The following is a 13,647-nucleotide window of genomic DNA, read 5'->3' as shown; positions in this document are numbered from 1 at the left end:
AGTGAGTCCTGGAGCAATGCGGACAGTGAGTCCCGGAGCAGGGTGGATAGCGAGTCTCGGAGCCGTGTGGACAGTGAGTCCTGGAGCCGTATGGACAGTGAGTCCCAGAGCAGTGTGGACAGTGGGTCCCGGAGCCATGTGGACAGTGAATCCCGGTGCAGTGTGGACTGTGAGTCACGGAGCAGTGCGGACAGTGAGTCCTGGAGCAGTGTGGACAGTGAGTCCCAGAGCAGTGTGGACAGTGGGTCCCGGAGCCATGTGGACAGTGAATCCCGGTGCAGTGTGGACTGTGAGTCACGGAGCAGTGCGGACAGTGAGTCCTGGAGCAGTGTGGACAGTGAGTCCTGGAGCAGTGTGGACAGTGAGACCCGGTGCAGTCTGGACAGTGAGTCACGGAGCATTGTGGACACTGAGATCCGGAGCAGTGTGGGCAGTGAGTCCCGGAGCAGTGTGGACAGTGAGTCCCAGAGCAGTGTGGACAGTGAGTCCCAGAGCAGTGTGGACAGTGAGTCCTGGAGCAGTGTGGACAGTGAGTCCCGGAGCAGTGTGGACAGTGAGTCCCTGAGCAGTGTGGACAATGAGTCCCGGAGCAGTGTGGACAGTGAGTCCCTGAGCAGTGTGGACAGTGAGTCCCTGAGCAGTGCGGACAGTGAGTCCTGGAGCAGTGTGGACAGTGAGTGACTGAGCAGTGTGGACAGTGAGTCCTGGAGCAGTGTGAACAGTGAGTTCTGTTGCAGTGTGGACAGTGAGTCCCGTTGCAGGATGGACAGTGAGTCCCGGAGCTGTGTGGACAGTGAGTCCCGGAGCCATGTGGACAGTGAATCCCGGTGCAGTGTGGACTGTGAGTCACGGAGCAGTGCGGACAGTGAATCCCGGAGCAGTGCGGACAGTGAGTCCCGGAGCAGTGTGGACAGTGAGACCCGGTGCAGTCTGGACAGTGAGTCACGGAGCATTGTGGACACTGAGATCCGGAGCAGTGTGGGCAGTGAGTCCCGGAGCAGTGTGGACAGTGAGTCCCAGAGCAGTGTGGACAGTGAGTCCCAGAGCAGTGTGGACAGTGAGTCCTGGAGCAGTGTGGACAGTGAGTCACGGAGCATTTTGGACACTGAGATCCGGAGCAGTGTGGGCAGTGAGTCCCGGAGCAGTGTGGACAGTGAGTCCCAGAGCAGTGTGGACAGTGAGTCCCTGAGCAGTGTGGACAATGAGTCCCGGAGCAGTGTGGACAGTGAGTCCTGGAGCAGTGTGGACAGTGAGTCACAGAGCAGTGTGGACAATGAGTCCCGGAGCAGTGTGGACAGTGAGTCCCTGAGCAGTGTGGACAATGAGTCACGGAGCAGTGTGGACAGTGAGTCCTGGAGCAGTGTGGACAGTGAGTCACAGAGCAGTGTGGACAATGAGTCCCGGAGCAGTGTGGACTGTGAGTCCCTGAGCAGTGTGGACAATGAGTCCCGGAGCAGTGTGGACAGTGAGTCCCGGAGCAGGGTGGATAGTGAGACCAGGTGCAGTGTGAACAGTGAGTCCCGGAGCAGTGTGGACAGTGAGTCCCAGAGCCGTGTGGACAGTGAGTCCTGGTGCAGTGTGAACAGTGGGTCCCGGTGCAGTGGGGACAGTGAGTCCCAGAGCAGTGCGGACAGTGAGTACCGGAGCATTGTGGACAGTGAGTCCCGGTGCAGTGCGGACAGTGAGTCCTGGAGCAGGGTGGATAGTGAGTCCTGGAACAGTGTGCACAGTGAGTCCCGGAGCAGGGTGGATAGTGAGACCAGGTGCAGTGTGAACAGTGAGTCCCGGAGCAGTGTGGACAGTGAGTCCCAGAGCCGTGTGGACAGTGAGTCCTGGTGCAGTGTGAACAGTGGGTCCCGGTGCAGTGGGGACAGTGAGTCCCAGAGCAGTGCGGACAGTGAGTACCGGAGCATTGTGGACAGTGAGTCCCGGTGCAGTGCGGACAGTGAGTCCTGGAGCAGTGTGGACTGAGTCCCGGAGCCGTGTGGAGAGTGAGTCCCGGTGCAGTGCAGACAGTGAGGCACGGAGCAGTGCGGACAGTGAGTCACGGAGCAGTGTGGACAATGAGTCCCGGTGCAGTGCAGACAGTGAGTCCTGGAGCAGTATGCACAGTGACTCCCAGAGCAGGGAGGACAGTGAGTCCCGGAGACGTGTGGACAGTGAGTCCCGGAGCAATGCGGACAGTGAGTCCCGGAGCAGGGTGGATAGTGAGTCCCGGAGCCGTGTGGATACTGAGCCCCAGAGCAGTGTGGACAGTGAGTCCCGGAGCAATGCGGACAGTGAGTCCCGGAGCAGGGTGGATAGTGAGTCCCCAAGCCGTGTGGACAGTGAGTCCCGGAGCCGTGTGGACAGTGAGTCCCAGAGCAGTGTGGATAGTGAGTCCCAGAGCAGGGCGGACAGTGAGTCAAGGAGCAGTGTGGACAGTGAGTCACAGAGCCATGTGGACAGTGAGTCACGGGGCAGTGTGGACAGTGAGTCCCGGTACAATGCAGACAGTCAGTCCCGGAGCAGTGTGGACAGTGAGTCACAGAGCCTTGTGGACAGTGAGTCCCGGTGCAATGTAGACAGTGAGACCCCGAGCAGTGTGGACAGTGAGTCCCAGTGCAGTGTGGACAGTGTGTCCTGGTGCAGTTTGGACAGTGAGTCCCGGAGAAGTGTGGATTCTGAGTCCCGGAGCAGTGTGGACAGTGTGTCCCGGTCAGTATGGACAGTGAGTCCCGGAATAGTGTGGACAGTGAGTCCTGGAGCAGTGTGGACAGTGAGTCCTGGAGCAGTGTGGACAGTGAGTCCCGGTGCAGTGCAGACAGTGAGTCCTGGAGCAGTGTGGGCAGTGAATACCGGAGCAGTGTGGACAGTGAGTCATGGAGCCATGTGGACAGTGAGTCCCGGTGCAGTGTGGGCAGTGAATACCGGAGCAGTGTGGACAGTGAGTCATGGAGCAGTGTGGACAGTGAGTCCTGGAGCAGTGTGGGCAATGAGTCCTGGAGCAGTGTGGACAGTGAGTCCCAGAGCAGTGCAAACAGTGACTCCCAGTGCAGTGCAGTCAGTGAGTCAAGGAGCCGTGCGGACAGTGACTCCCAGTGCAGTGCGGACAGAGAGTCCGTGTGCAAGGTGGACTGTGAGTCCCAGAGCAGTGTAGACAGTGAGTCCCGGAGCAGTGTGTATACTGTGTCCCGGTGCAGTGCAGACAGTGAGTCCCGGTGCAGTGCAGACAGTGAGTCCCGGTGCAGTGTGGACAGTGAGTCCTGGAGCAGTGTATACAGTGAGTCCCGGAGCAGTGTGGACACTGTGTCCCGGTGCAGTGCCGACAGTGAGTCCCGGAGCAGTGCCGTCAGTGAGTCCCAGAGCAGGTTGGACAGTGAGTCCCGGTGCAGTGTGGACAGTGTGTCGCGGAGCAGTGTGGACAGTCAGTCCCGGTGCAGTGTGGACAGTGAGTCCGGGAGCAGTGTGGACAGTGAGTAACAGAACAGTGTGGACAGTGAGTCCCGGAGCAGTGTGGACAGTGAGTCCGGGAGCAGTGTGGACAGTGAGTAACAGAACAGTGTGGACAGTGAGTCCCTGAGCAGTGCGGACAGTGGGTCCTGGAGCAGTGTGGACAGTGAGTGACTGAGCAGTGTGGACAGTGAGTCCTGGAGCAGTGTGAACAGTGAGTTCTGTTCCAGTGTGGACAGTGAGTCCCGGTGCAGTTTCGACAGTGAGTCCCGGAGCAGTGTGGACAGTGAGTTCTGTTGCAGTGTGGACAGTGAGTCCCGTTGCAGGATGGGCAGTGAGTCCCGGATCAGTGTGGACAGTGAGTCCCGGAGCCATGTGGACAGTGAATCCCAGTGCAGTATGGACTGTGAGTCACGGAGCAGTGCGGACAGTGAGTCACGGAGCAGTGTGGACAGTGAGTCACGGAGCAGTGTGGACAGAGAGTCCTGGAGCACTGTGGACAGTGAGTCCCTGAGCAGTTTGGACAGTGAGTCCCGGAGCGTCGTGGACAGTGAGTCCAGGAGCAGTGAGGACAGTGAGTCCTGGAGCAATGCGGACAGTGAGTCCCGGAGCAGGGTGGATAGCGAGTCTCGGAGCCGTGTGGACAGTGAGTCCTGGAGCCGTATGGACAGTGAGTCCCAGAGCAGTGTGGACAGTGGGTCCCGGAGCCATGTGGACAGTGAATCCCGGTGCAGTGTGGACTGTGAGTCACGGAGCAGTGCGGACAGTGAGTCCTGGAGCAGTGTGGACAGTGAGTCCCAGAGCAGTGTGGACAGAGAGTCCTGGAGCAGTGTGGACAGTGAGTCCCCGAGCAGTTTGGACAGTTAGTCCCAGAGAGTCGTGGACAGTGAGTCCAGGAGCAGCGAGGACAGTGTGTCCTGGACCAATGCAGACAGTGAGTCCCGGAGCAGGGTGGATAGCGAGTCCCGGAGCCGTGTGGACAGTGAGTCCTGGAGCCGTATGGACAGTGAGTCCCAGAGCAGTGTGGACAGTGAGTCCAGGAGCCATGTGGACAGTGAGTAACAGAACAGTGTGGACAGTGAGTCCCTGAGCAGTGCGGACAGTGAGTCCTGGAGCAGTGTGGACAGTGAGTGACTGAGCAGTGTGGACAGTGAGTCCTGGAGCAGTGTGAACAGTGAGTTCTGTTGCAGTGTGGACAGTGAGTCCCGTTGCAGGATGGACAGTGAGTCCCGGAGCTGTGTGGACAGTGAGTCCCGGAGCCATGTGGACAGTGAATCCCGGTGCAGTGTGGACTGTGAGTCACGGAGCAGTGCGGACAGTGAATCCCGGAGCAGTGCGGACAGTGAGTCCCGGAGCAGTGTGGACAGTGAGACCCGGTGCAGTCTGGACAGTGAGTCACGGAGCATTGTGGACACTGAGATCCGGAGCAGTGTGGGCAGTGAGTCCCGGAGCAGTGTGGACAGTGAGTCCCAGAGCAGTGTGGACAGTGAGTCCCAGAGCAGTGTGGACAGTGAGTCCTGGAGCAGTGTGGACAGTGAGTCACGGAGCATTTTGGACACTGAGATCCGGAGCAGTGTGGGCAGTGAGTCCCGGAGCAGTGTGGACAGTGAGTCCCAGAGCAGTGTGGACAGTGAGTCCCTGAGCAGTGTGGACAATGAGTCCCGGAGCAGTGTGGACAGTGAGTCCTGGAGCAGTGTGGACAGTGAGTCACAGAGCAGTGTGGACAATGAGTCACGGAGCAGTGTGGACAGTGAGTCCCGGAGCAGTGTGGACAGTGAGTCCCTGAGCAGTGTGGACAGTGAGTCCCTGAGCAGTGTGGACAATGAGTCACGGAGCAGTGTGGACAGTGAGACCCGGAGCAGTGTGGACAGTGAGTCCCTGAGCAGTGTGGACAGTGAGTCCCTGAGCAGTGTGGACAATGAGTCCCGGAGCAGTGTGGACAGTGAGTCCCGGAGCAGTGTGGACAGTGAGTCCCTGAGCAGTGTGGACAATGAGTCACAGAGCAGTGTGGACAGTGAGTCCTGGAGCAGTGTGGACAGTGAGTCACAGAGCAGTGTGGACAATGAGTCCCGGAGCAGTGTGGACTGTGAGTCCCTGAGCAGTGTGGACAATGAGTCCCGGAGCAGTGTGGACAGTGAGTCCCGGAGCAGGGTGGATAGTGAGTCCCGGAGGAATGCGGACGGTGAGCCCCGGAGCAGGGTGGACCTTGAGGTCCAGAGCGGTGTGGACAGTGAGTCCTGGAGCAGTGTGAACAGTGAGTTCTGTTGCAGTGTGGACAGTGAGTCCCGGTGCAGTATGGACAGTGAGTCCCGGAGCAGTGTGGACAGTGAGTTCTGTTGCAGTGTGGACAGTGAGTCCCGTTGCAGGATGGACAGTGAGTCCCGGAGCAGTGTGGACAGTGAGTCCCGGAGCCATGTGGACAGTGAATCCCGGTGCAGTGTGGACTGTGAGTCACGGAGCAGTGCGGATTCTGAGTCCCGGAGCAGTGTGGACAGTGTGTCCCGGTCAGTATGGACAGTGAGTCCCGGAATAGTGTGGACAGTGAGTCCCTGGAGCAGTGTGGACAGTGAGTCCCGGTGCAGTGCAGACAGTGAGTCCTGGAGCAGTGTGGACAGTGAGTCCCGGAGCAGTGTGGACAATGAGTCCCGGAACAATGCAGACAGTGAGTCCCGGTGCAGTGCAGACAGTCCCGGAGCAATGCAGACGGTGAGCCCCAGAGCAGGGTGGACATTGAGGTCCAGAGCCGTGTGGACAGTGAGTCCTGGAGCAGTGCAGACAGTGAGTCCCAGAGCAGTGTGGACAGTGAGTCCCAGAGCAGTGTGGACAGTGAGTCCTGGAGCAGTGTGGACAGTGAGTCACGGAGCATTTTGGACACTGAGATCCGGAGCAGTGTGGGCAGTGAGTCCCGGAGCAGTGTGGACAGTGAGTCCCAGAGCAGTGTGGACAGTGAGTCCCTGAGCAGTGTGGACAATGAGTCCCGGAGCAGTGTGGACAGTGAGTCCTGGAGCAGTGTGGACAGTGAGTCACAGAGCAGTGTGGACAATGAGTCACGGAGCAGTGTGGACAGTGAGTCCCGGAGCAGTGTGGACAGTGAGTCCCTGAGCAGTGTGGACAGTGAGTCCCTGAGCAGTGTGGACAATGAGTCACGGAGCAGTGTGGACAGTGAGTCCCGGAGCAGTGTGGACAGTGAGTCCCTGAGCAGTGTGGACAGTGAGTCCCTGAGCAGTGTGGACAATGAGTCCCGGAGCAGTGTGGACAGTGAGTCCCGGAGCAGTGTGGACAGTGAGTCCCTGAGCAGTGTGGACAATGAGTCACAGAGCAGTGTGGACAGTGAGTCCTGGAGCAGTGTGGACAGTGAGTCACAGAGCAGTGTGGACAATGAGTCCCGGAGCAGTGTGGACTGTGAGTCCCTGAGCAGTGTGGACAATGGGTCCCGGAGCAGTGTGGACAGTGAGTCCCGGAGCAGGGTGGATAGTGAGTCCCGGAGGAATGCGGACGGTGAGCCCCGGAGCAGGGTGGACCTTGAGGTCCAGAGCGGTGTGGACAGTGAGTCCTGGAGCAGTGTGAACAGTGAGTTCTGTTGCAGTGTGGACAGTGAGTCCCGGTGCAGTATGGACAGTGAGTCCCGGAGCAGTGTGGACAGTGAGTTCTGTTGCAGTGTGGACAGTGAGTCCCGTTGCAGGATGGACAGTGAGTCCCGGAGCAGTGTGGACAGTGAGTCCCGGAGCCATGTGGACAGTGAATCCCGGTGCAGTGTGGACTGTGAGTCACGGAGCAGTGCGGATTCTGAGTCCCGGAGCAGTGTGGACAGTGTGTCCCGGTCAGTATGGACAGTGAGTCCCGGAATAGTGTGGACAGTGAGTCCCTGGAGCAGTGTGGACAGTGAGTCCCGGTGCAGTGCAGACAGTGAGTCCTGGAGCAGTGTGGACAGTGAGTCCCGGAGCAGTGTGGACAATGAGTCCCGGAACAATGCAGACAGTGAGTCCCGGTGCAGTGCAGACAGTCCCGGAGCAATGCAGACGGTGAGCCCCAGAGCAGGGTGGACATTGAGGTCCAGAGCCGTGTGGACAGTGAGTCCTGGAGCAGTGCAGACAGTGAGTCCCGGAGCAGTGTGGACAGTGAGTTTTGGAGCAATGCGGACAGGGAGTCCCGGAGCAGGGTAGATGGTGAGTCCTGGAGCAATGCGGACAGGGAGTCCCGGAGTAGGGTGGATAGTGAGACCCGGAGACGTGTGGACAGTGAGTCCCGGAGCAATGCGGACAGTGAGTCCCGGAGCAGGGTGGATAGTGAGTCCCGGAGCCGTGTGGACAGTGAGTCCCGGAGCCGTGTGGACAGTGAGTCCCAGAGCAGTGTGGACAGTGAGTCCCAGAGCAGTGTGGACAGTGGGTCCCGGAGCAGTGTGGACAGTGAGTCCAGGAGCCATGTGGACAGTGAGTCCCGGTGCAGTGTGGGCAGTGAATACCGGAGCAGTGTGGACAGTGAGTCATGGAGCAGTGTGGACAGTGAGTCCTGGAGCAGTGTGGGCAATGAGTCCTGGAGCAGTGTGGACAGTGAGTCCCAGAGCAGTGCAGACAGTGAGTCAAGGAGCCGTGCGGACAGTGACTCCCAGTGCAGTGCGGACAGAGAGTCCATGTGCAAGGTGGACTGTGAGTCCCAGAGCAGTGTAGACAGTGAGTCCCGGAGCAGTGTGTATACTGTGTCCCGGTGCAGTGCAGACAGTGAGTCCCGGTGCAGTGTGGACAGTGAGTCCTGGAGCAGTGTATACAGTGAGTCCTGGAGCAGTGTGGACACTGTGTCCCGGTGCAGTGCCGACAGTGAGTCCCGGAGCAGTGCCGTCAGTGAGTCCCAGAGCAGGTTGGACAGTGAGTCCCGGTGCAGTGTGGACAGTGTGTCCCGGAGCAGTGTGGACAGTCAGTCCCGGTGCAGTGTGGACAGTGAGTACCGGTGCAGTGCAGAGAGTGAGTCCCAGAGCAATGTGGACAGTGAGTCCCGGAGCAGTGTGGACAGTGAGTCCGGGAGCAGTGTGGACAGTGAGTAACAGAACAGTGTGGACAGTGAGTCCCTGAGCAGTGCGGACAGTGAGTCCTGGAGCAGTGTGGACAGTGAGTGACTGAGCAGTGTGGACAGTGAGTCCTGGAGCAGTGTGAACAGTGAGTTCTGTTGCAGTGTGGACAGTGAGTCCCGGTGCAGTATCGACAGTGAGTCCCGGAGCAGTGTGGACAGTGAGTCCCGGAGCCATGTGGACAGTGAATCCCAGTGCAGTGTGGACTGTGAGTCACGGAGCAGTGCGGACAGTGAGTCACGGAGCAGTGTGGACAGTGAGTCCCAGAGCAGTGTGGACAGAGAGTCCTGGAGCACTGTGGACAGTGAGTCCCTGAGCAGTTTGGACAGTGAGTCCCGGAGCGTCGTGGACAGTGAGTCCAGGAGCAGTGAGGACAGTGAGTCCTGGAGCAATGCGGACAATGAGTCCCGGAGCAGGGTGGAGAGCGAGTCCCGGAGCCGTGTGGACAGTGAGTCCTGGAGCCGTATGGACAGTGAGTCCCAGAGCAGTGTGGACAGTGGGTCCCGGAGCCATGTGGACAGTGAATCCCGGTGCAGTGTGGACTGTGAGTCACGGAGCAGTGCGGACAGTGAGTCACGGAGCAGTGAGGATAGTGAGTCACGGAGCAGTGTGGACAGTGAGTCCCAGAGCAGTGTGGACAGAGAGTCCTGGAGCAGTGTGGACAGTGAGTCCCCGAGCAGTTTGGACAGTGAGTCCCGGAGCGTCGTGGACAGTGAGTCCAGGAGCAGCGAGGACAGTGAGTCCTGGAGCAATGCAGACAGTGAGTCCCGGAGCAGGGTGGATAGCGAGTCCCGGAGCCGTGTGGACAGTGAGTCCTGGAGCCGTATGGACAGTGAGTCCCAGAGCAGTGTGGACAGTGAGTCCAGGAGCCATGTGGACAGTGAGTAACAGAACAGTGTGGACAGTGAGTCCCTGAGCAGTGCGGACAGTGAGTCCTGGAGCAGTGTGAACAGTGAGTTACTGAGCAGTGTGGACAGTGAGTCCCGTTGCAGGATGGACAGTGAGTCCCGGAGCTGTGTGGACAGTGAGTCCCGGAGCCATGTGGACAGTGAATCCCGGTGCAGTGTGGACTGTGAGTCACGGAGCAGTGCGGACAATGAGTCACGGAGCAGTGTGGACAGTGAGACCCGGTGCAGTCTGGACTGTGAGACCCGGAGCAGTGTGGGCTGTGAGTCACGGAGCAGTGTGGACAGTGAGTCACGGAGCAGTGTGGACAGTGAGTCCTGGAGCAGTGTGGACAGTGAGTCACGGAGCATTGTGGACACTGAGATCCGGAGCAGTGTGGGCAGTGAGTCCTGGAGCAGTGTGGACAGTGAGTCCCAGAGCAGTGTGGACAGTGAGTCCCAGAGCAGTGTGGACAGTGAGTCCTGGAGCAGTGTGGACAGTGAGTCACGGAGCAGTGTGGACAGTGAGTCCCAGAGCAGTGTGGACAGTGAGTCACGGAGCAGTGTGGACAGTGAGTCACAGAGCAGTGTGGACAATGAGTCCCGGAGCAGTGTGGACAGTGAGTCCCTGAGCAGTGTGGACAATGAGTCCCGGAGCAGTGTGGACAGTGAGTCCCGGAGCAGGGTGGATAGTGAGTCCCGGAGGAATGCGGACGGTGAGCCCCGGAGCAGGGTGGACATTGAGGTACAGATCGGTGTGGACAGTGAGTCCTGGAGCAGTGTGAACAGTGAGTTCTGTTGCAGTGTGGACAGTGAGTCCCGGTGCAGTATGGACAGTGAGTCCCGGAGCAGTGTGGACAGTGAGTTCTGTTGCAGTGTGGACAGTGAGTCCCGTTGCAGGATGGACAGTGAGTCCCGGAGCAGTGTGGACAGTGAGTCCTGGAGCCATGTGGACAGTGAATCCCGGTGCAGTGTGGACTGTGAGTCACGGAGCAGTGCGGACAGTGAGTCACGGAGCAGTGTGGACAGTGAGTCCCAGAGCAGTGTGGACAGAGAGTCCTGGAGCAGTGTGGACAGTGAGTCTCCGAGCAGTTTGGACAGTGAGTCCCGGAGCGTCGTGGACAGTGAGTCCAGGAGCAGTGAGGACAGTGAGTCCTGGAGCAATGCGGACAGTGAGTCCCAGAGCAGGGTGTATAGCGAATCCCGGAGCAGTGTGGACAGTGAGTCCTGGAGCGGTATGGACAGTGAGTCCCAGAGCAGTGTGGACAGTGAATCCCGGTGCAGTGTGGACTGTGAGTCACGGAGCAGTGCGGACAGTGAGTCACGGAGCAGTGTGGACAGTGAGTCCCAGAGCAGTGTGGACAGAGAGTCCTGGAGCAGTGTGGACAGTGAGTCCCCGAGCAGTTTGGACAGTGAGTCCCGGAGCGTCGTGGACAGTGAGTCCATGAACAGTGAGGACAGTGAGTCCTGGAGCAATGCGGACAGTGAGTCCCGGAGCAGGGTGGATAGCGGGTCCCGGAGCCGTGTGGACAGTGAGTCCTGGAGCCGTATGGACAGTGAGTCCCAGAGCAGTGTGGACAGTGAGTCCAGGAGCCAAGTGGACAGTGAGTAACAGAACAGTGTGGACAGTGAGTCCCTGAGCTGTGCGGACAGTGAGTCCTGGAGCAGTGTGAACAGTGAGTTCTGTTGCAGTGTGGACAGTGAGTGACTGAGCAGTGTGGACAGTGAGTCCTGGAGCAGTGTGAACAGTGAGTTCTGTTGCAGTGTGGACAGTGAGTCCCGGTGCAGTATGGACAGTGAGTCCCGGAGCAGTGTGGACAGTGAGTTCTGTTGCAGTGTGGACAGTGAGTCCCGTTGCAGGATGGACAGTGAGTCCCAGAGCAGTGTGGACAGTGAGTCCCGGAGCCATGTGGACAGTGAATCCCGGTGCAGTCTGGACAGTGAGACCCGGAGCAGTGTGGGCAGTGAATCCCGGAGCAGTGTGGACAGTGAGTAACAGAACATTGTGGACAATGAGTCCCGGAGCATTGTGGGCAGTGAGTCCCGCAGCAGTGTGGACAGTGAGTCACGGAGCAGTGTGGACAGTGAGTCCCAGAGCAGTGTGGACAGTGAGTCCCAGAGCAGTGTGGACAGTGAGTCCTGGAGCAGTGTGGACAGTGAATCCCGGTGCAGTTTGGACTGTGAGTCACGGAGCAGTGCGGACAGTGAGTCACTGAGCAGTGTGGACAGTGAGTCCCGGAGCAGTGTGGACAGTGAGTCCCAGAGCAGTTTGGACAGTGAGTCCCGGAGCGTCGTGGACAGTGAGTCCAGGAGCAGTGAGGACAGTGAGTCCTGGAGCAGTGTGGATAGCGAGTCCCGGAGCCGTGTGGACAGTGAGTCCTGGAGCCGTATGGACAGTGAGTCCCGTTGCAGGATGGACAGTGAGTCCCGGAGCCATGTGGACAGTGAATCCCGGTGCAGTGCAGACAGTGAGTCACGGAGCAGGATGGACAGTGAGTCCCGGAGCCGTGTGGACTGTGAGTCACGGAGCAGTGCGGACAGTGAGTCACGGAGCAGTGTGGACAGAGAGTCCTGGAGCAGTGTGGACAGTGAGTCCCTGAGCAGTTTGGACAGTGAGTCCCGGAGCGTCGTGGATAGTGAGTCTAGGAGCAGTGAGGACAGTGAGTCCTGGAGCAATGCGGACAGTGAGTCCCGGAGCAGGGTGGATAGCGAGTCCCGGAGCCGTGTGGACAGTGAGTCCTGGAGCCGTACGGACAGTGAGTCCCAGAGCAGTGTGGACAGTGAGTCCCGGAGCCAGGTGGACAGGGAATCCCGGTGCAGTGTGGACTGTGAGTCACGGAGCAGTGCGGACAGTGAGTCACGGAGCAGTGTGGACAGTGAGTCCCGGTGCAGTGCAGACAGTGAGTCACGGAGCAGTGCGGACAGTGAGTCACGGAGCAGTGTGGACAGAGAGTCCTGGAGCAGTGTGGACAGTGAGTCCCTGAGCAGTTTGGACAGTGAGTCCCGGAGCGTCGTGGATAGTGAGTCTAGGAGCAGTGAGGACAGTGAGTCCTGGAGCAATGCGGACAGTGAGTCCCGGAGCAGGGTGGATAGCGAGTCCCGGAGCCGTGTGGACAGTGAGTCCTGGAGCCGTATGGACAGTGAGTCCCAGAGCAGTGTGGACAGTGAGTCCCGGAGCCATGTGGACAGGGAATCCCGGTGCAGTGTGGACTGTGAGTCACGGAGCAGTGCGGACAGTGAGTCACGGAGCAGTGTGGACAGTGAGTCCCAGAGCAGTGTGGACAGAGAGTCCTGGAGCAGTGTGGACAGTGAGTCCCCGAGCAGTTTGGACAGTGAGTCCTGGAGCGTCGTGGACAGTGAGTCTAGGAGCAGTGAGGACAGTGAGTCCTGGAGCAATGCGGACAGTGAGTCCCGGAGCAGGGTGGATAGCGAGTCCCGGAGCTGTGTGGACAGTGAGTCCTGGAGCCGTATGGACAGTGAGTCCCAGAGCAGTGTGGACAGTGAGTCCAGGAGCCATGTGGACAGTGAGTAACAGAACAGTGTGGACAGTGAGTCCCTGAGCAGTGCGGACAGTGAGTCCTGGAGCAGTGTGAACAGTGAGTTCTGTTGCAGTGTGGACAGTGAGTCCCAGTGCAGTATGGACAGTGAGTCCCGGAGCAGTGTGGACAGTGAGTTCTGTTGCAGTGTGGACAGTGAGTCCCAGAGCAGTGTGGACAGTGAGTCCCAGAGCAGTGTGGACAGTGAGTCCTGGAGCAGTGTGGACAGTGAGTCACGGAGCAGTGTGGACAGTGAGTCACGGAGCAGTGTGGACAGTGAGTCATGGAGCAGTGTGGACAATGAGTCCCGGAGCAGTGTGGACAGTGAGTCCCAGAGCAATGCAGACAGTGACTCCCAGTGCAGTGCAGTCAGTGAGTCCCGGAGCCGTGTGGACAGTGACTCCCAGTGCAGTGTGGACAGTGAGTCCCGGAGCAGGGTGGATAGTGAGTCCCGGAGGAATGCGGACGGTGAGCCCCGGAGCAGGGTGGACATTGAGGTCCGGAGCCGTGTGGACAGTTAGTCCCGGTGCAGTGTGAACAGTGAGTCCTGGAGCAATGCGGACAGGGAGACCCGCTGCAGTGTGGACAATGAGTCCCGGAACAATGCAGACAGTGAGTCCCGGTGCAGTGCAGACAGAGAGTCCCGGAGCAATGCAGACGGTGAGCCCCAGAGCAGGGTGGACATTGAGGTCCAGAGCCGTGTGGACAGTGAGTCCTGGAGCAGTGCAGACAG

The sequence above is a fragment of the Chiloscyllium plagiosum genome, unplaced genomic scaffold (genome assembly GCF_037043375.1).
Source record: "Chiloscyllium plagiosum isolate Xiang-an unplaced genomic scaffold, Cpla_swu_hap1 HiC_scaffold_32, whole genome shotgun sequence".
Lineage (NCBI taxonomy): Eukaryota > Metazoa > Chordata > Chondrichthyes > Orectolobiformes > Hemiscylliidae > Chiloscyllium > Chiloscyllium plagiosum.
The sequence above is the reverse complement of the archived record's forward strand: the minus strand, read 5'-3'. Positions refer to the sequence as shown.